The following is a 22,339-nucleotide window of genomic DNA, read 5'->3' as shown; positions in this document are numbered from 1 at the left end:
GCTTCACCCTGAGTTTCAGGATGATTCAGCCTCTCTGAATCTTCCAGTTGGTGATCAATCCACTATTCCTCAGAGCCAAGCAAACACAATCTCCATCAGCTCTCAGATGAGAGTCACCCAGTGAGCAGAGCGCAAGTCCCTTTCAGCCCCACCACCGGTGCCTCCGTGCCTGGGTTAGAGTTGGCCATGGAAAGACATCCCATGTTTTCTGGGCAGGGCAGGCTCTCCTGGATCACAGATGGAAGATAAGGGTTTGGCTCCACATTGGAGATAGTGCATTACCCAGAGAGCAACTGTGATGTCCGAGGGAGCTGCTGTGATGTGGCTGTTGGCTCCTGCATCCTCCTGGGTCCAGAGGTACCTCCCAGGAGGGTCTCCAGGCCTTCAGGCTAAACTGCACTCCCATTCCTCTCTCCCAGGCAAGCTTTGGAGCTTTCTCTCCCTTGGGAGCGTGTCCTTGTGCTTTGCTGACCTGCCTGTGCAGGGAAATGGAAAAGGAGAACTGCAGCATCTTGGAGCCCTTGAGATTTTGTTGCCTGGCAGGCAGGGTCGGAGCTGTTTGTGTAACAGGGTCTTTTCCATCATATGTCTTTCCATAGGGATGGGGGCTGCCCTTATCTACCAGGGGCTGCAGTGGGTTGGGTGTCCTGGGCTCACCCACAGTCCCACATCTCCCTGGTGTCCTGCCCCACAGCAAGGAAGCAGTTCATCCGTCTGTGGGCATTACTGGATTCAACTGCTGCATCCATCTCCTTGTTGCTCTGTTTTTCCTCATCTGGGACAAATAATTCCTTGTGTGGAGGGATGGCTGATGAACCGGGGTGTTGGGAACTGAACTGAATTCCTTGGCTGGAAGAGCACTAACGCAGCTAAAGCTCTTTGCTGAGCACTGGCTTTTTGTGACACTTCCATGAGCCATTCCCCTGCAAAGGAGAGGGACATATCCCATCTGCAAAGCTGTCCCATGCCCTGCACAGCATGGGGTGGCTCTGAGCACCCACAGGACCTCACTGGACCACTAAAATGGGTCCACTTGATGGATGAGCGCAATACCAACTCCTCTGCTCTCAGACCGGGTGAGCTGAAACTGGGGTTGAACTGCCACAAAGCCAGTGAGTCTGTGTCCAGTCTTTGGGTTGTAATGGGTTTAATGCCTTTCGTTCTTGCTTTTAATAGATTGGGTGCTATGGCTTGTGCCTGGGGTTGGATTTCTCTTCCCAAGCAGGCGATGCTGCGGCAGTGGCTGCTCAGCTGGCTTTCCTTGGCCATGCTGGAGCTAGGAAATGTGAGGATGTGCTGGAATCCATCAGGGACCACGGCACATAGAGGGGACAGGCAAAACCACATTTCTGTTGTTTTGTTGGTGGTGGTTTTATTCTCTTCTTCTCCTTCATCCTCTTCTTTCTCCTTTCCTGCAGTGCTACAGCAGCGGATGTGAAGCAGGACGAGGGGAAGGTCTACCCAGTGTCTGAGCTCTCCTTCATTCCAAACTTCCCATCCCTGCCATCCAGTCTGTGCTGAAAAATCCTTGGGAATTATCAGGTTTGCCACATAGATGGGTGACAGGGCTGGGGCGCTGTGGTGGCAGGGACAGCCCTGGGAAGGGCAGGAAGGCAAAACCCTGTGGTGGATGGAGGGAGAAGACAGGGGCTGTGCTGTTAACAGAGGACTGAGGTGGTGAAACATGACCGGGACCTGCTGTCTCCTGTGGCGAGCTGGGGCTTGGCCATGAGGAGCATGAGAGGGAGGGTACAGGATGGGCCCCAGGTACCGCTTCCTGGTGACACCCCTGCAGCGGTCCCAGTCACCCCTGAGTCACATCCTGCTTGCGCTGGCTCCTGTCTCATCCTGCTGCCTGCAGTTTCTCAATCCCAGCATTTCCTGGCTCCTGAGGTTGCCGTGGGGCCCGTGGGGCTGGAAGGGCTGGGGGGGAGCTCCAAGGCATTGGGGGATTTAGGATGGAGGAGCAAACAAGAGTGTCCTTGTTTGCCAAGGGATGGTCAGGGTCCTGCTTCTGTCCTGCCATCTCTTGTTTCATCCCATAACGTGAGGGGCCAAAGGGGCTCTGCTGCGCATCTCCTGGTGCACAAGGGCTCACGTCCTCCACACATCCATCCCGCAGCCTCAAGCCCTGTAACCGGGGCAGAAAGCTGAGGTGGGAGTGAGATGATGCTTATTCCCCTCCTCTCTCTCACCCGGAGCAATGGCTCTGCAGGGATGTTTGTGAGAGCCGAGCTGGGGCCGTGTGAGCCAGGAGCCCAGCCTGACTCTGCAGTTCCAGGCTGAGCCACGCTCGGGTCCTGCAGAGAAAACAAACACTGAGCCCCATCCCGTTTCATAGCAGAACTGCCATTTAAGGGAGGATTTGGAGAGGAGACATCTTCCTCTTTCATATTCCTTCTTGCCAGGGCAACCCCCTTCCCCTGGCATATGCTGGACCCACTCTATGGAGCATCCCAGCAGCTAAAGGGTCATCCCTGGATGCAGCTTTCCTGTGCTCTCCTGGTCCCGGCTTTGTGCCCGGTGCCTTTTCCTCCTCCCCAGACCCATCTCCACACAGTCTGGGCTTACAGCTCACCCAACATCGGACTCCAGGAAGGTAGTATCCTCCTTTGGGATGGTTTGTGCCCCGGCAGGGAGCTGAAGCAGCCAGCACAGGGGGTTAGCTGAGCCGAGCACTGCCTATGGGGGGCTAGGCTTAGGATTCCTGGCCTTGCAGGAGTTATCAAGGGGAGTTTGTGGCAGAGCAGGCGATGCTTCATTACACCAATGAGTGAAGCCTTGGGGGGGGTCAGCTCTTACCTCTGCCACAGCCTTTCTGGGATAACCTTGGTCAAAGCTTTGCACTTTGCTTATCCTGCAGTAAAGCAGAGCCATGGCTCCAGCTCCTTCTGTGCTGCTAAATCTGAGCCTGGCTGGCAAAGGGGGGGGCACGCAGGGGGTCTGCACAAACACCAGCTTTTTTAGCACCAGGGTTTAGCCATGGGAACAGAGAAGCTTTTGCTTGTTACCCACGTGTGACATTGCTTTTGCTTGCAGCTTCCTACCCACTGTGATAACGGAGAAGCAGAGTCCCAGCACTCGGCAGAGGGTTGCTGGCTCCTGCCAGAGCTGCACTGCAGCAGGGCTGAGCCACAGCTCCCATGCCCAGGGCTCTCCCCGTGCTCCTCAAGGCTGTGGGGCTGGAGCCGTGGGTCCCACTACGCTCCTCGAGCAGTACCATGACCCCCAAGCAGCACTTTGTCATACCCATCTTCCACCCTCACCCTGCACTGAGGCCTGTGACGAGTTGCAGGGTGCCCAGGGAGCATCCATGGCTGGATGAGTTGCTCCCGTGAGCCAACCCCTGGGGACCACTGTACCTAGGGGTGCTGCATTTCACCTTGCATGGCCTAAGGAATGGCAGGACACCTTTGAGTGAGCCCACAAGGCTTACTGCACCCATGTGGGGCTCGGTGCTGGGACTACCACTCCCATGGGGTGCTGGCACCACGCATCCTTCCTCCTCCATCACCCTCGGGCCAGCACCCAAGGGAGCATGGCTGCACAGGGACCCAGCCCAGGGGTGCCGGGTGATGGAGGAAGGGTCTCTCCTCTCCTTAGGGGGGAACGTCCGGTCTCTCCGCTCGCTCCCTCCAGGCCAGGCAATGGTTAAATTCCTTTCCAGCTGAGCTGGCAAGCAGAGCCCGAGCATATTAGTCAGATCCCTGTAGGGGGTGGGGAGGAGGAAGGAGAGAGCAGCGAGGAGGGGCCGGAGCAGAGCCGGGAGCGGAGCTATTCTCCGGGGCGCGAGTGCAGGGAGGCAGGCGCAGCAGGGGCTGCGCTTCCCAGAAACTTGATTATTTTTAACCCAGGAAGAAGAAAGGAAGGAAAAGGGGGGGGGGGGACGAGGGGGGAGGAGGGGGTAAATCTGCAGGAACTGGAAAACAGGCAGTTGGCATTTGCGGAGGGCTGGGAAGGCGAGAAAGGGCCCTGCGTGGTGCGGGGATGCCCCGTGGGTCCCCCGCGTGGTCCTGGTGCGGCGGCAGGGACGGGATGCAGCGGGGCCAGGACTGGCTCTGCCCGCAGAGTCCCGGCTGCTCCCTGTGCCCTCAGCAGCTCCATCCTCTCCCAGCACATGTCTGCGTGCTCGGGGAGCAGGATGCGGCCGGTTTCCCTCGCACACGAACAGGGCACGTACACCGGCGGCTGTGGCTTCCTGGATCCCTGCTTGGGAGCTTGGGACCGCGGCTGGTTCAGGGAGCCGGGGAACACAGAAGGGGCCTGACAATGGGCACATATGGGAGGCTTTGGGGGCTGCGTCTCTGCAGGGTTGGGTCTGACAGGGGCACAAGTTGCTTTGAAACACAGGTGAGGGAGGGACACTGGGGGGGTATCATGGAGAAGGCAAGACTCTCCTTGCACTGCCTCACCGTGCTTTGGTGGGAGGCCAGCATCAGAGAACTGCAGGGAGGCCTCGGTGGCAGCCCCACTGCATTCCACGGCTGTGTTTGGTCTGTGGTACAGAGTTTGGAAGCCCTGCAGTTGGCAGATCTTTGGGGAAACACTTCCCCAAGCTCTCCAGCCTTGTCTTGTTGCAGGTCCCCCTCATGGTCCCCTGAGTCCAACACTTTATGTCCCGAGCTCACAGTGTGAAGGCCTGCCACTGCTCTTACCAAGTACTTTATGTATTTTATTTCTCTGCAGCACCCACACTTGTTGGAAGCTCAGCATCCTCCGTGGCTGGAGCATTGCAAGCTCTGGGTGCAAGGCCTTGCTGGAGATGGAGACCCCATCGCCGAGATGCAGAAGTGATGCCACTGCAACAGCATGTGACGGAGCTCAGCACCGTGGTGCTGGGAGCTGAGGGCACTGCTGCAGAAAGATGGTGATGGGAGATGTGATCCTCACCAGGAAACAGCATTGTCTCTGCAGACACACCATGGCCAACCAAGGTAAACCAAGGGCATGAGTCCCTCCCCAGGCAGGTTTTGCCATCCTGGTCCTTTGTGGGACTTCTGCTGCCATCTCCTCTGGTCTCTCAGATCCTGAGTGGGGCTGATTTCATCCACACAGCAACATCAGTGCCTTGTACCCAAGGGAGGAGTCCTTGGTTTAGCAGACCAAGGAGGCCAAAGAATGGATGTTGTTCCCCAATAACAGAGAGGGTACAAGGACAAACAGCTCAGCTGAGCTCATGTGGGCTCAGGCACCTCTCAAACTAGATCCCACACTGGCAGAGCATGCCAACTGTTTGGCTTTCATACAAAACCCCCTTTTGACAGAGGTACCCCTGCTCTGAGGGCTCCAAGAAAGGTTTACCAAGGGTATTTGCTGTCTTAGACCCCAGGGCAATGTTGACCAAGCTGGAACTGGGGAACTTCCCTGTTGCCATCCGGGATCACTAGTGAGGAAAATGCATCCAACCCGCCGAGTATCCCCTGGTGCCTCCTTTCCAAGCATTAAAAGTGCTAATTAAACCTGAGCTGAGCTCTGGTGTCTGCAGGGATCAGTTGTCTTTCCCAGCAGACTGGTCCTGAGCCTCTGCGGGGCCAGTCCCTGGTGCCATCCACCAGTGGGGAAGGTCACTTGGCCCTGCTGCTCTTTGCACCCTAAGTGTGAAGATGGGTGGTGCTGGGGATAAGCCCAATGGGGCTCATCTGCACGACAGCCCCACAGACAGTGGGGTGGCATCATCACCACCTCCAAAACTGGGTACGGGAGAGACAGCGCAGAGGAGCTCTCCTCCCGACCTCTTCCCCTCCGAGGTATTTGGAGCTGGCTCTCACCAGAGCCGGGGTGGGCACGGGGTGGTGTTTCCAGCGGATGGCAGGAATTCCTGACTCTCTGCCAGCTCTGGGTGTTAATTCCCTCCTGTGAGGCTCGGCCGCATCCCAGACCTCCAAAGGCACAAAAGCCCCTTAGAGGGCAAAGGGCTTGAGAGGGGAAGGGGTAACGCCCCCAGTGGGGGTGAGGAAACAGGATGGAGGAGAGGAGGGATGATTTTATCGCTGTGATTTTGCACGAGTGACCTCCCGTCATTTCCTGACCCCCAAGGGAGCCGGGGAGCTGCCGGAGCAGCGTTCGTCAGGGTCCCCCAAGCAGGAGAAGGTCCCCAGCTCTATGGGCCACATCCCTGTTGCTCAGAGGAGGCGTGCTCATCCCCCAGGCTCTGGTGATGCTGAGGTGTCTCTCTGACCATCTGCCACTGGCCTGGGGAGCAGCTCCATGGGCACTCACAGCCCAATGCTGCCCGCTGGGGAAGCTCCCCCTCCACCAGGCACCTCCCCAGGGCTCCTCAGCCCTGCACCCCATAACCTGGGCTTGCAGGGAGAGCTGAGCTCAGCGGGTGCACCCCAAAACCAGCCAAGGACCCCGGGGTTGGGCCGGGAACTGCTCACACACCGTGGCCACCTCGCTCCAAGCAAGCTCTTTGCTGCCTCTCGCTGTGAGGGCACCCGGGGCTGGGGGCTTGGGGTGATGGAGGACCCTCCGAAGAGCCCCTTGTGCTGGAGGGAGACCAGCTCTGTGCCGGCAGGGTAGGGTTTTTTCTTCCTCGCTCTTTGTTAAGCTCCCTTTCAGCTGAAATGGCAATGCCTGGGTGTTCTGAGCTGACAATAATTGCTGCAGTCTAGACACTGTCTGGTATGAGGCAGGGGAATCAAAGAGGCCCCTTCTCTCACTGCGACTTTCACACATGCTCCCTCGCTCGGGCTCCTTCCTTCTCCCTCTCCCATGTTCCCTTGGTCTTTGCTGCCTTCTTTTTTTTCTCTCCCCTTGCTCCCCTCTATCTGCCTCTCGCAGAGATGGAGGAGAAGCGTCAGCATCTTCCCCCCCACGCTCTCCCTCTCTGCCGTCTGTTCCTCTCTCCCGCTCCCCCTTCTCCCTCGCTTGCTCCTTCTCTCATCTGTCTCCTCTCTCCTTCCTCCACTCTTACCTTTATGCTATTCCCTTCCTCCCAAAGTTAGCAGAGAAGCAGGAGGGGGGGCTGGCAGTGCTGGGAAGTTAACTCCTTCCTTGCCCTCTCGCAGGCTCTCCTCCCCATCCAGCTCCTCACTGGGGTCCAGGGTGCCCCGGCTGCTTTGGGGCGCTGGGCTCCTCTCTGCAGCCCAACCCCATGCTGGGGCTGTGGCATCAGCCCTGTGAGAGGTTGGGTCGGTGTCTGTCGGGGTTGGAATTGGTTGATGCAGCCTGGCTGGGATGAAGGGGGCTGATGCAAACACCTTCCCAGCACTGGGAACCGAGGGCAGGATCTTTGCTCTCCCCTTGCCTTCCCCACAGCCACGAGGGACCACATCCTTGGGGATGTAGGTTGCTCCTTCCAGGGCTGTAGCAAGCCAAAAGGAGATGGTTTTTCCACCCACCCACCCACCCAGACCTCGGAGCAGCTTGCTGTGCTGCGAGAAGGGGAGATAAATCTGAGCTCGCACATGGGTTGCAGCAATGCTGCTGCCTTAGGCTGAGCTCAGCCACCCTGGCACTGCCCCATGCCTGCTGTGGGCTCTGGCCAGGTCGTGTCCCACTGGCATGTCACTCAGGAATTAGGCCTTTCTGCTGTAATGCTGTTAACAGCTCGTTTCTAGCTCACCCCTGGACTTGTATTGACCTCTGATCCCTGTGCAAAAGACCCTTTTTCTGTAAAGCCCAACAGAGAAGGCCAGGTTTTGGTTCATGTGAGATCTCATTGCAGGGAACACACCATAAATGCTTTGACAAGGGAGGAAACTGAGGCAAAAGAGAGGCCGTGAGCCTGAGGGTCAGGCTGCCGAGGCCAGAGCTGCTGTGGGACCACTCAGCTCCCCTCTGTAGGACCCAAATTTAGGGCCACACAATTAGAGCCTCTCACTTGGTCACCCTTGGGCATGAGCGAGCAGCTCTCTGTGACCTCCAGCATCTCGGTGCTGCTGTGCTGCTCGCTTACCACGGAAAAGTCACATTAGGAAAGTATGTGATGTATTTTTAACTGTCTATAATGCAATTTAACAGCTGGAAAGGAGGAAAAAAAATCCAACCCCATGCAATCAGCCAGATCTCTGCTGTCCACAAGCGAAGGCTCGGTGGACTCAAGGGGGTTTTTGGTCTGGTTGGAGACCTTGTTTGGGAAAAGAGCAGGGAAACAACCTCATCCTTGAGACAGGCTGTGGCTCAAGGAAGGCAGTGAGTGCAGGATGGAGGCCAGAGGACCCAACAGCGCCCAGCGTGACACGCTTGTCCCCAAAAGCCACTGTGCTGCCTGCATCTGTAGATGCTGCTTCCCCAAAGAGCTGGGTGTCTTGGCTGTGCTTCAGCGTTGGGATTCTTTGCATGCTCTGGCAACGAGGTTTACAGTGGGGGTTTCTGGGAGCCGGGCTCTTCTAAACATCTGCTCCGCACTGGAGGCAATAACATGGGACACGTTGGCCCCTGCTGTGCCCAGTCCCGGGTTCCTGCAGTGCTTCCAGGACTGGATTTGTTATGGATGTGGGTCCTGCCTGCCTGCACCACCACCACCCTCCTTCCCTGCACTCTCCCCATCCACCCCTCCAGCCAACCACTAGCACCTTCTGCTGTGTGCAGGGAGGGAGCATGGCAGGGCTGGAGTAGGAACAGGATGCTCGTGGCTTCCTGCCTTCCCTACTCACATCCCAGGGCAGCATCTGCATCCTGTGCACTGAGATCCGGGTAGTGAGGGCTGGAAACAGCTCCGTGCCATCTAGGTAGGTGTGCTCCTCCACCACCAGTAATGGGTCCCTAACAGAGCTGATCCCTAATGGGAACCCTGTGGGGCATGGGAGCTCTTTGGGCAACAGCAGTAGGGCTTATTTTACCCATCATTTCTAGCTCAACCCTGGACTTCTGTTGACCTCTGATCCCTGTGCAAAAGGCCCTTTTTCTGTAAAGCCCAATAAAGAATGCCAAGTTTTGGTTAATCTCGTTGCAGAGGGCAGACCTGGGCTGTTCTGGTTGGTCTGCTGCCTCCAAACAGCTGGATGTTTTAGGGGGGCAAGTTTGCTGCCATCATTGGTGTTACTCCTCTATGGACTTCTCCCAAGCATAGGCCCCAAGGCACAGAGGAAGGGAATGAGACTGGCTCCAGCCCCATCCCAGGGGACACCCCTGTGGCAAGGCCCATGTGAGGAGCAGTTTGGGGGCTGGAAGCTGCCAGCAGCTGGTTCCTATATTCAGGCCTTTGCACACACACACACACACACACACACAGAGTAAAATCAAGCCATGGGATGGGGATGGGGCTCAGTGGTGGGGGGGCTCTGGTGAGCACTCAGAGGATGTAGGACCTGCCAATGCTCAGAGCTGCTGCTTTTTGCACACCTTTGGCAGGGGTGATGTGAAGTTATGTGGAGTCTCCTTGGACTGGGGGGTATCCCACTGGGCAGAGCATCGCTGGGCTTGGAAAGGGCTGACAGTGGGAGAGCAAGCGGAAATGCAGGCATAGGGAAGGGAAACAACTCGCTGAAGGTCATCCCTGGGCCAGCAGCAGAACCAGGAATAAAATCCAGGTGTGCTGAGCTGGTCCTGGGGTTGTATTCACACATGTGCTCGTCTTAACACTGCTGTCCCGGGGCAGGAGCTGCTCATGGTAGGAGTAGTTTCCTAAAGCCACCAGTACCTTCCGGAGCCATGCCACAGGCTGCAGGGCTGGTTTGCATCTTAAACAAAGAGAGGTCTGGCTATTTGGGGTCTCCTTTTCCCTCCCAGCATCTTCCAAGCCCTGCTGAGTAGATAAGGAATGCTGTTGGATGCTGGCTGATAAGGCAGAGTGGTTAAAAACACTGCCTTTATTTGGAAGCTTATCTCCAAATCCTAATGAAAACAGACACAGAGGGAAGCCGGGGACAGCGGGGAGGGAGGACTCACACCCCAGCACTGCAGGGACTGGGATGGGTGGTGCTGAGCAAGGGGATCTGGTGGGGTTTGGAGTCTGAGTGGCTGCTGCACATGGTGAGGGTGAGATTGAAAAGCTTTGGGGCAAACCCAAGGAACCAGGGCAAGACCATTGGGTGCCAAGAGCCTGCAGAGGCAGCTGTGGTCCCCTTGGAGCACCCCGAATTGGGGATCCTCCCTAGTTTGTTCTTTTTCCTTTAGTGAGGGGCTCGGTGAGGAAGAAAAACCTTGAAACCAAGGAAACAAGGGAGACAAAAAGGAAAATGTCGGCTCCTGCAAGGCAGAGCGAGCTGGCTCCAGCACCCTGGGGTGAGGGTGGGTGCTGCCCCTGCTGCCCTGAGCCCCCCTCCATGGCTGGGGGCAAGAAGGTGACCAGGGTGAGATGCACTAAGGTGAAAGGAAGGTTCTTGTGCAGGGAGGGAGAACCCTGAAGGGTTCTGAGCTGCTCAGGAGGAGACTGCTTTGGTGCCAGAGGGATGGTGGAGGAGGTGAGCAGAGGTTTTAGGGGATGCTGTGAGGCAGGGGGCAGCTATGGCGGGCTCAGCAATCCCACAAGGACCTGGACTTTCCAGACACCAAAATAATATTCCCAGACCCAAACTTATGGGGTAATGAGGCTGGGAAAAGTGGCGATGAGACGTGTGCCTGTGTGTGGATGTAGTCGTGGCTGTGCCAAACCCCATAAATCACAGCGGTGCGGAGCGAAGCTCCATCGAAGGAAATTCCTCCTTGGAATATTGGGATGTTTCCCCTCAACAACCTCAGTTTTCCACACCAAGCCATAGAGAAGTGGGATCTTGATTACAGCAAGTGCAAAACCGGACCGGGGAGCCTGGTGTCACGCGGGAGGGGTTCAGTGCCCTGCAGCCCACGGTGATGGGGCTGATCCAGAGCGGTGCTAAGGACTTAGGGATGCTCACCGCCATCACCCCAGCCTTCTCTCTTGTTCCCCACATCCGTGGCCATCCATGCAGGCCCAGCTCGGCTGTGCTGGGGGGAGTGTAAGCTGATATTTCCCTGCGCGTCCCCCCGAGGGTTTTTTCCATTACAGAGGCAGAGCGGAGCCGCCGCTCGCCGGCTCCCCCGCCTGCAACCTCTGGCACCGCTTTTCCAGCGGCACATTGTGCAAATGTAACCTTTCAGCGAGCCGCTCCTACGGCAGGAAGCCGGGGGGCTCCGCTCCTGCCAGGAACGCAGCCGGCGCGGAGCTGGAAGGCAGCCCGTTAATCAGAGCCGGCTGACAGCGAAGCACACATCCTGGGCAACAGATTCCTGCTCCCTCTCCATCGCCTTCCCGCTCCCGCACGCCGCAGCGGCGTGCTCTGCCCTTCATCCACAGCCTCATCCTCTCTTCCTGACCACCGGGATCGTGCCCGTGCCAAGCGGGAGGTGCCCACGGTGCTTGGTGCGAAGCCAGTTGGGGACCATGAGGAGGGGATTGGTTGTGGAGGGCAATGGCGACCATGCATCATGCCCGTCGCCGGCTGGGATGCTCAGGGATGCTCTGCTGGCACATAGGACCCATGTGTGGCTATGGTGCTGCCCAGGACACATTGCCGGGTCCCCCGTGCAATGACACCTAGCCAGGGACTCCCAATGACACTGTGGTTAGGGCTATGCCAACCTCTTGCTTTGAGCATGGTGGCAGCACTTTGAGGCTGCACCGTGCCCACCTTTTGCCTGCTGTAAATCCAAATGGGAGCTTTTATCTTCCCCATGGGCAGCAAAGATCTCAGAGGGGGCTTCTCCTCCATTTGTGCCCGGCTTTGGGCACACCAGCACATCCACACCAGTGGGAGCCACTGCCCCTCTGGAAGGGTTTATCCCTGGCTCATGTCCATGGGGCCACAGCAGCTCAGTAGGGCTCAGTGCGGTATCTTGGGTGTGCAGGGCCTGGCAGCTTCTCCCCGGGCTGAGTCAGAGCCCAAGACACCCAGGGCTGCATCCCCAGTGGATGCATTGGCCGAGGCAATGGCTGGTGGTGGTGCCAGCTTGGGTGGTGTTCCGCAGGTGCCAAACACACCCTGGTGCACAGGTAAAGCCCAGTGAGGAAAAGAGGGTTGAAGAAACCCAGTCGTTGCTTTTACCCATGCAACAGGCTCCCTTTGGTGCCGGAGGAGTGCAGGGCAGCGCTGGTGTCCAGCACCGCTGCACTCTTGCTTTGGGCTTGCCAGGAGTGAAAGGCCACCGAAAATGGTCACATCCAGCTCGGTTCCTCCCCAGCTGCTCCCACGCCTGCAGGACCAAGTGCTGAGGCTTTTCCTGCCCAGCAAAGTCCTCTTGGGAGCACCAGGGATCCCTCCAGCCAGGGACTGCCGCAAGGTGCTGTGACTTTGGGGTAGGATTTATCCCCCTTCTAATTGCAAATGGCTAAACCTCAGCCGTCTAAGCAAGGAGGGGGTTTCTGTGCTCACAGGCATGGCCGAGCAGAGGTGCAGGGGGCACTTCATCTACTCCTGGGATGGGTTTTGGCTGAGGATGAGGGGTTTGATTTCTGGAGCCTGCCTATGGGTGCGAGGACTCTTCCAACCACCCTCAGGCTCATCCCTGGCGCGGTTGATGGGACCGGCGCTGCAAACCCTGCCTGTATTTCTCATGTCTGATTTCTCCCCAGGTTCAAAGCACTCAATGTGCTGCATTGTAGCATCTGTTTTTGTGGTATTTCCATCCCAGCTGGAAGCAGGAGGCACTTGAAATTCAGAGATGGGGGAAAAAAAATAACAGATCTGGTGAGATTGTGTCTTCCTGCCAAATTCACCAAACCCGGGATGCGGGGAGAGCCCTGCCGCAGGCGCAGCATCCAACACTTCCCCTCTTCCTTGCTTCCTGCTCATCCCAAACCATCCTCTCATCCCTAACTCACTCTCAGGACGCTGCACAAAGCCTGACCCTGCTGTTGGAGCCGGGGACGGGCAGATAGTGCAGTCACCGAATGTATTTCACCTTTTTCTCTGGTTGCGGATTGTCCGGGAGCAGATGGCGATTTTCTCAAGTGTATCCGTTATTCGAAGTCACTCACTGAGACAGCGATGGCTCAAACAAATCCCAGGCCCCCTGCAAAGCCATCATTTGGTCTTTCCATCTGCCCAGGCGCCGCTGCCGCCGTGGGCTCGGCTTCCGCCGGCGTGCCGGAGGGAAGTGGGAAGCAGGAGAGCCCCTGGATGGGCTCAGCGCCGCACCTACCCCTTCATCCCTAAGCAGAGCCCATGGAGTGCAAAGCTCTGCTCTGTCAGGAGCGGTTGGGAGCCACATCCCAGCTTTGTTTAGGGGGTTTGGGGGCTGTGCAGGCTTGTCCACACAGTGCCTGCCTGTGCCAGTGCTGGCGTGAGGGGAACTCACTGGGAGAGTGCCCAGTTACAAACTGGGAAGCTGTTTCTCATGAGAGGATCCCCGGGCTGTTCCTGCTGCACCTCCCTGCCTGGTGGGGAGGAAATGGGTGCTTTTAGGGTTGGGAAACACCAAAACAGCCCCGGGAGACCTCATGTGGTCCTGGGGACCCACAGGCTGGTGTCAAAGGCAGGGTTGGAGGCACCCGGGGTTTGTCCACGCAGGGATGTGTCCAGCTTTGGGTGATGGACTTGACAAAAGGACCTGCAGAAGCAGCCTGGGTCAGAGCCCTCCCAGTGCTGGGGGCACCTTGGTGGGAAGCCTGGACAGGTCCATGAGGGTTGGGCTTTGCCTGGCCGGCTTCTGCCAACCTCTTTTGGTGCCTCTGAGGGACCTGTGTGCCCGCAGCTGTGCTCCGGCTGCTCCGGGAAGGGGCCAGGAGCAGGTTTTGATCCAGCACCAGGATAACGCCCTCCCCTTAAAATATCAACCCAGTGTAAGTGTGAGGATGGAGAGGAATGGGGAGGAACACGTGAGTTCCCAAGCTCACTCAGCCCAGCAGTCGGTCCCTGGCGCTGGGGCATCCTCAGCTTAACCCACCCAGAGACAGGCTGAGCCGGGGGAAGCTCCCTCCTCCCGGCTGGATTTGCCTTTTCTTAACTTCCCATCTTCTCTGTTTTCCCTCCCGGAGGGGACCCAGGGGTATGAGGCCATGCCGAGGGCACTGGGGGGCTACAAAGGCTTCACTTTGAAATGCAGTTTCCTTTCCCCTCTCCACCTCCCCTGGGCTAAACAAATACCCCCCGGCTGGGAGATGCCTCCTGCATCCCACAGGCTTTTGTTCGCAGGCTTTTGTCCGGGCCTGGGGAAGGGGCCGGGACCCCCATTCTCACCAGGGACACCCATCTTTAGGGTGCTGGGATGCTGAGGGGGAAGGAGGAGGTGAGAGCTGGCTGTGCCCCTGGCCACTTTAATTGCACCCCGTGGAGGGATCGTTTCAGGTCGTTGTTTTGTGGGGTAAAAAAGTCGGTGGATAAAACCCCTATAAAGGCTCCACCAACCCCAATGTGACCAAAGAGATCAGTGCCAGCCTCAAACCCCCATCACTGCCAGTGAGTCCCTTGCTCTGTGCAAAGGGAGCACCTCAGTTAAATCAAAGGTGAGGCTCCAAATGAACCCACTGGAAACCAAACCCCAGCTTTGCCCTGGGGCGAAGCATCTCTCTGGTGACATTTGGAGGATAATGGGGTTGTTTGAAATGTCCCTGTTCCTGCATCACAACAAGGAAATAAGTACCCTTTTTTGTTGTGGAAGCTGTGGAAGTGTCCCTGGGATGGGCAGAAACCATTTGCCCAGCCTCAGAGCTCCCTTCATGCCCCTTGCCCTGCAGGGCCAGGCGGCCAGTGCTGGTCCAGCCTCTCCAATGGCTGCGGCCAGGGATGTGCAGAACCTTTCCAGGCAACAAAAGCTGCCTCATTTCCCGCTGTTCTCCACCATGGCCACACTATTAGGAGGTAGAAATGGCCTCAGGACACCCTGACCCCAATCCCTGTGGTGGGAAATGGATATGGATGGGGGGCAAAGGGTGAAAGCGGAGGGGGGAAGGTCCCATCCTGCATGGGGCAGCTCCCTTTTCTCCCACTGATGTCTCCATTACATGCAACTGGGTGGGCGAAACCTCCTTGGGGAGCAGCTTTGGAGCCGACACAAGCACCGGGACCTCATCACCTTGAGATGCTGAGCCCCGGGATGCTGAGCCCCGGGATGCTGAGCCCCGGGATGCTGAGCCCTGGGATGCTGAGCCCCAGTGCGAGCGGAGGCTGCTGCGGGAGAGCAGCCCCAGCGCTGTGCCTGTCACCCAGACAAGAGATCAATAACTAATTTCAGTGCAGCAGCAGCACAGGGCTTTTTCCAATAATTGTGAGGCAGCGGTGGGGAATGAGGCTCTGAGCCCCGCTCCGCTCCCGATCAATGCCCGCGCCGCCGGGCCAGCAGGAAAACTCATTTTTCTCCTTTTCTTCCTTCTCTCCTGCCTCCTCCTGCTCCATCACTCCTCCTCCTCCCAGTGTGGCGCTGGCTGAGCCCAGGGCTGTGTCCTCCCGCCGGGCTCGGGCTTTCCCCGTGGTGGTGGTGATGGCTGAGCCTCCTGTGCTGGCTCCACAGCCCTCACCTGCAGAGCATCAGTCCCAGCAGCTCAGATCAAAGCAGCAGGGGGTGGCTTCTCCTTTCCCTGATGGAATCAGGGGCTCCCAAGGGTGCCCTGGCTACTGTGCTGGGGCTTTTGGTGGCCCATTGGTGGTGATGTAGTGCAAATATAACCCTTATTTTTATAGTGATGCAGAGGGATATCTCTAGGGTTTCATCCCTTGAGTGGCTGGTCTGGGCACAAACCCTCCTGAGTTTCTCCCATCACTATGCTCTATCCCTTGTGCCTCAGTTTCCCCCATATGTATCTATAATAGATGGGGCTGAGAATATTCTTCCCACAGCATTAGGAGCCATCATGGGCTCCACGTCCAGGGCAGAAGGTGCTGCTGGTGCCCACTCACAGGGCAGTGATTGGTTTTGGGGTCCCCAGGCTGATCTGAGGGTCCTATTGGTCCATGCACCCAGAGAGCAGCAGGGAGCAATCCCTAGGATTGAGTCGGTGGGCACCTTTGGATCTCTCCAGTATCTCCAGTGGGTTATGGATGAGATGCTGCATGAGGAAGCCTCAGCAGTGGGTTTGTCACCGCAGCATCTTCCAAGCCCGTCAAAGCACAACACCCTGTGCAGGCAGCAGCAATGCAGCCCCTTCTTCCTTCTCCCTGATTTAAGACCCCTCTCCCTGATTCCCCAAGAGCATCCCCATGGATTAAAGACGCCATCTCTGCGGAGCACCAACTGCTGCCTGCATAGTTCCAAAGTTCTATTACTTGCCTATTACAAGGCTGACATCTAAGCAGTGGCTTCAAACCTCCATGGCACAGGCCCTGGGACACGTCTGCTTCCGTGTGCAGGGACTACATGTGCATGTCCACACCAGAGCTGTTGGCATTTCAAGATGCTTTTTGGCTTCTCAATCTCAGCTCAAGAGCTGGTTCCCCCTCAGGCGATGCCATTCCCAGATTCTGGGGGTCCCCAAAGAGGGATTAACCCAGAGAAGGGTTTGAGGTGCCTTGAGGAGTTGGGGTGAGGGCAGTTTGGGGGGGGGGTTCAGCCCTGCTGAGGCTCCACCTTCACACTGGGGCATGGGGATGCTCATGGGATTTGGGGTTTATGTGCAACACCTACTGTTGGGTGCAAGCAACAGCTTCTCAATGAGCACACACGTGTGAGCACACCCATGGGGCCAGGAGCATCCCTGTTTGTCCTCACAGAAAACACAGTGCTTGGTGGTGACCATGGCCAAGACGTGGCTCCGTGGCTGCAGAATTGGCCACTTCCACCCTCTCCCAGTTTCTGTGCCCTTGGGGCTCTTGCTCCCAGTTCCCCCCCATCCCTGGGGTTCCCAGTGCTGTGGTTTGGGGGGGCAGAAAGGGGTCGTTGGGAGCCCCCCACGGCTCCTTTAAGAAACCCACAACCGGCTCCAGAAACCAGCTCAAGGTCACAGCAGGAACCTGCGGACTTGGCAGGGAGAGGAGGGAGGAGGGATGGAGGAGGGAGGAAAACAGCCGAGATCAGAATGAAATCACAGCCAGGGAGAGGGCACGGCCGGAGCGCAGCGGGAATGTGGGTGCAGCAGAGCGGGGCCTGCAGGGGGGTCCCACCCATGGGTGCCCCCCAGTCCCAGCGTGGACCCTCGAGGCTTTGCCGTGTCCCCCAACACAGAGGCCTGCGCCCTCCTTGGTGCCCTCCAATGTGCCCATGGGGGTCCAAGTCCCCGTGTGCCCCCAGCGCCATCCTGGGAATGCCAGAGTCACGTCCTTCCCATGGGAATTCCTGCCTTTCCCAGCTCTACAGGAGCAAAGCAGGAGGGAGCTGCTGGCAGGAGGGTCAGATCCTGCATTCCCAAACTCTTACCTTGTTTTCCTTTTAAAGCAGCAGCTCCTCAAGTCCCGTGGTCACTGCTGAGTCTCTGCCTTCGTTTCAGGCCAGGAGGGACCTCCAGAGCCGTCCTTGCTGGAGAGAAGAGGAGGGGAAATAGGTCTTTAAAGGCCCCAAAATTGGGAATTTAATAAAAAACAAATAGAAACCCTCAACATTGAATTCTGTTGAGTTTTGGCATTGAAATGAATCTCACAATTCCACGTGCTCAACTTCCCCGCTGGGCCGGTAAAGCCAAGGCACCAGAGATAAAGACGCTGTTCAAGCCAGGATGCTCGCAACAGGGTTAGGGTTAGCCCACCTGAGACCAGGGGCCTGATCCTGCAGCCCATTCCCCATGCAGGGACCCTCATGCGGGAGCTTTGTGGGCACAAGCAAGGCTCCTGGACACAGACCCTGGCAGGGTGGCTGTGGTGAGGCTGGGGCTGAGCTCAGCTCACCCTGGGCTTGGTTTGGCAATGCCCAATCGTGATTCTCATCAGCAGAATCAATCTGTGGAGCTCTTTTCCCTTCCTCCCCCTCCCCTCTCTCTGCTCTCTGCCTTGTGCAGAGTTTGAGCATTGCTCCCAGGAGCTCAGCACTGTTAACATCCATCCCCAGTGTGTGTGAGCATCGCCAAGCGCAGCTGGTGCTGCCGGCTCCGGTACCCGACCCCGCTGCATTGGGGGGCTGAGCATCAACCCGGGGGGGGGACGACCCCCTCTGCCACTGGGATGCGTGGGCACTGTGGAGGAGGGATCCTTTGCTGGAGCTTTGGCTTTTCCAGCAGATGAAAACTGAGGGGCTCTGGGGAGAGCCCCAAAGCAAGAGCACGGCCAAGTCTTGCAAGGGTTGGTGCTTTGAGTCACACAGATTGGTGACCCAGGCCCTTCCTAGACTCACAGGGGTTTGCAGGGCTTACGTTTCATTAATAGAGGTTAACTAACATTCTTCTTCTATTTCTTCTTCTTTCTATCATTATTATTATTATTATTATTATTATTATTAATATTAAAAATGTTATTAAACCTTGCAGACCAGGCTGCCTCCCCCAGCAACAGCATCTGGGAGCCACATTCAGCACAGCCCCATCCAGCTGCAGCCTGGCTATTTCTTTTTCCTCTTCTTCTTCCTCTTCTTCCTCTTCATCTTCATCTTCATCTTCATCTTCATCATCTTCATCTTCATCTTCATCTTCATCTTCATCTATCTTCATCTTCATCTTCTTCCTTTTCTTCTATTATTATTGTTATTTCTATATTTCAATACAGTTTAATGTATTTATTATAATTTAATGTAATTAAATCTTGCAGCCGAGGGTGCCTCCCCCCACAACAGCACTGGGGAGCCAGAGTCAGCACAGCCCCATCCAGCCTCACGGTGCTGGCCATGGCCCCTCTCTGTACGCTCCAGAGGTCTGTGTGCTATAGATCCGTGTGTGATGTATGAACCTATACGGGAAGCAGCCTGTGCTGAGACTTTGCTTTCTTTGCTAAGCTGAGGTCTGAAGGGGGCCCAAGAGCTCCAGCAACGGGGAAGGGAGGAAATACAGAACCTGATGGGTTTAACAACGCTTGGCTGGAGTACGGTGGGGAGCAGCATTGGCTGCGAGGTTCCCCAGAGCCTTTTTGACCCCTATTTTGGGCTCTTCTCTGCAGCCCTCCAGCAGCAGTACTAACCCACACGTGCATCTGCAGGGATGCTGATGGGCAGCCCGTGCTTGTGTGCAGGCACCAAAGCCCACGAGCGCCCACCACACTGAACCATTTCCTTATGGACACGAGTTTCCCTGGGGTGTCCCGCATGGGAAACGGAATCAGCTCCCAACGGGAGGTGCAATGAACCCACACAGCCAAAACCAGCAAAGGAAAAACATTCAGAAGCTGAAATGGAAAATAAAGGTTAAACTCTGCTGCCATCCCCATCACCCACTGCTCATCCCAGGGTGAAGATGAGCCTGGTGCTGCTGCACATCCTTAGCGATAGCTGGGCGAGCCATTTGTCCCACCAAGGCTGGGCAGAAAGGGGTGATTTTTGCCTTAGCAGAATTCCTGCTGCAATTCCTGCTTTCCCCCCCGCTCCTTTGTGGCTATGGAGAAGGGAGCAGCCAGGTCTGAGCCCATCACTGCAGGCAAGGCGATGGCTGAGCCCAGGAGCTACCCTCTTTGTACGTAGCCTCAGCGTAACAAGTATTAATTAATACGAGTGTAAATGGTGATGCTGAGATGACACGAGGGCTGGGGACTTGTCTGTGTGAGGATTTGCAGCCAGGTGGGCTCACAGGGGCTACATCATTGCTCTAACTGCAAGGATAAGCTGAGCTGCTGCTGAGCCGGGCAATGGGCTGTAATGGGATGTGCTGGGGGCTTTGGGCTCAGGGCTGGCTCCCCAGTAACGCTCCCCATCCGCACCAGCTCATTCATCCCGAAGCCCCTGTGGGCAGTAAGGTGGGAAGATGCTTGGCCCATGAGCACCAATGTGCTGGCGGGGTTTGTCGGCATCCCAAAAGTGATGAACGTGAAGCTCTGTCAGTGTTCAGGCTCCAGTTTTTAAACAGGTTTCCTGTGCGTGAGCCAGGGTAAGGGTGTCTTGGGGTCCTGTTGGACCCAACAGGGTGCCCAGTGGCAGCTCTGGGGCCATGCTTAAACCTCACAAGTGGGGCTCTTAAGTCTTTCCAAAGCTCAGTCAGGCCAGATCCAGGCCAGGTTTTCCTCCCGTTTCCTCTCAGATGCAGGCAGAAGGGAGCTGGTACCTGCCTGACACTGCTGCTGCTGCTGCTTGCAGCCTACAGCAAGTGCCACTCGCCTGGGACAGAGCGGGATGCTGAGGAGGGTGAGAAGTGCCACAGGGCACATGCCATGCAGCGGGAGCCAGGGAAACTGCTCAGTGTGAACACTGCATCCTCCTGGCGCACACGCTGCATCCTCCCAATATACACACTGCATCCTCCCGATGTACACACTGCATCGTCCTGGTCCACACACTGCATCCTCCTAATGCACACACTGCATCCTCCCCATGCACACTGCACCCTTCTGGTGCACACACTGCATCCTCCCAAAGTACACACTGCACCCTTCCCAGCACACTGCATCCTCCTGGTGCACACACTGCATCCTCCTAATGTACACACTGCATCCTCCTGGTGCACACACTGCATCCTCCCAATGTACACACTGCACACTCCCCAGCACACTACATCCTCCTGGTGTGCACGTTGCATCCTCCTAATGTACACACTGAATCCTCCCAATGTACACACTGCACCCTCCCCAGCACACTGCATCTTCCTGGTGCATGCACTGCATCCTCCTAATGTACACACTGCATCCTCCCCAAGCACACTGCATCCTCCCCAGCACACTCACTGTTCAAGGCAGGGGATCACAGATGGGGATGCTGCAGTGCTGCACTGGGCTCAGCAATGCCAGACCCCCCCAGTTCTGGGGTCCAGGTGATGCACTGGAGCCACTGTGGTCACTGTGGCCGTGGCGCAGCTCCCAGCAGCGCTGCCAGGCTGCAGTTCAGCAGCTCTGGTGGGGTCATCACATTTTAATGCCGTTGGTTGAGTTCTTTAAACAGTGAGAACTTGCAAAGTGCTTTGCATATTTTATACTGGCGAGTCCCATTTATCAAACAGAAAGTACAATTAATCAAAGGGGGGAGCGTTTGGAACTCGGAGCAGTTTGTATTCACCCTCTTCCTGCCTGCTGTGTGCTTGCCTCTGTGTCTTCCTCTTCCCCTTCCCTTTCCTCTTCCTCCCCACTGCCCTGCAGCAGCCATGGAGCCAACGCAGCCTCACTATACACTCCACACACACATATATGTATATATACACACATATATGTACTCTCTCCCCCACCATACCATGTACACATGTATACATACATAAAAATGTTTCATATATGTGTATATATAGGTGTGTGTACATATATATATGTATGTAACCATGTACATATCTCTACATGCATATGCCCCTATCTGGGGCGCAAATATATGGGTATATATGTGTGGTGTATATGTTATGCTGTATATATACATATATCTGTGTATGTGTATATGTATATTTATATGTATATGTATATTTTTATGTATGTATGTACATATAGGCATAAATTGTCCATTTACACTATATATGTGTATATACACTATATATGTGTAGATACACATAAATCACAGTTACACTCACAATATTATACACACAGTGCATAGAGGTTTTTTATATTTATACATATAGATATATACACTACCAGACTATATCTATTATCTGCTATGTAGTGTATCACATATATTACACTATATATAACAAAGACATGTTCTGTATTTGGGCTGCTGGGGGTTCAGCACTGTTGGTGGTGATGCTTCAGCCTCCCAGCGAGAGCCAGTGGTTGAGGGAGCAAGGTGGTACCAGCCATTGGGACAGACAGCAAAGGGATGATGACCTCTCCTCAGGGCATGGGTATTTAGGGGTAAGATCACCCAAACCATGTCAGGCCCCAGGACAACGCAGAGGTTGAATCACAGAATCATGAGGGTGGAAGGAACCTCTGGAGGTATCGAATCCAAGCCCTAAAAGCTGGTGCCGAGGCTCAGCGAAGGGCTGGTACCAGTGCTGGAGGATGCGAGGTGATGGAGCATGGCTGGTGCAAAGGGACCTGCATCTCTGCCACCCCTCTGAGCATCTTGGTGGCTCTCAGCAGTGCAAGGAGAAGCCTTGACCTAACCCATTCTGACTGCCCAAGCCTTGGCTCAGGGGTGGCTGGAGGAGCCGGGTGGATGTGGATGCAGGGGCAGGTTTGGCCAGGGTCAAACCCGGCGTCCTCAGCAGAGCAAAGGAGATGGGAGCATCCCATGTGAGTGCCAGCAGAGTACCTCGGGGCTCTTCCCAGGGTCACAGAGGGCTTCACTGCTCTATTAATTGCTATTAATGGCAACAAATAGGGCAGCAGGTGCCCAGACTCAGGTTAAATGCCAGCGAGAGAAGGGCTGTGCTGGCACTGCAGGACCTGCCTTGCAAATCACCTGCAACAACATGTGCCATCCTGGTCATCTCTCCTCGAAAACGATAGTGCAAAATTAATTAGACTTAATTAATCGGAAAAGGGTAATAAGGGTGATTAAGCACCTGGGGAAAAGAAAAATACAT

The 22,339-nt window shown here is 56.1% G+C and overlaps 1 long non-coding RNA gene across 9 annotated transcripts in view; it reads left to right on the top strand.

Moving 5' to 3' along the window:
• LOC133281434 (uncharacterized) overlaps window positions 1–12,798 on the top strand; it is a 73,951-nt gene extending 61,153 nt beyond the window's left edge. For 6 of the 9 annotated variants that reach the window (XR_009747501.1, XR_009747502.1, XR_009747507.1 and 3 more), the window contains 2 exons: window positions 1,419–1,542; window positions 4,687–5,464. This is a non-coding gene — a long non-coding RNA (uncharacterized LOC133281434). Of the gene's footprint in view, window positions 1–8; window positions 1,113–1,418; window positions 1,543–4,686; window positions 5,465–12,475 lie in introns of those variants that run through there. The other 3 variants (XR_009747503.1, XR_009747509.1, XR_009747505.1) reach the window with 3 other exon arrangements.
• Window positions 12,799–22,339: the final 9,541 nt, after the last annotated feature.

Source organism: Pezoporus flaviventris, unplaced genomic scaffold (assembly GCF_033815535.1).
Source record: "Pezoporus flaviventris isolate CSIRO_AGI_PZ_B2104156 unplaced genomic scaffold, CSIRO_AGI_Pfla_v1 ptg000097l, whole genome shotgun sequence".
Lineage (NCBI taxonomy): Eukaryota > Metazoa > Chordata > Aves > Psittaciformes > Psittacidae > Pezoporus > Pezoporus flaviventris.
The sequence above is the reverse complement of the archived record's forward strand: the minus strand, read 5'-3'. Positions and strand labels throughout refer to the sequence as shown.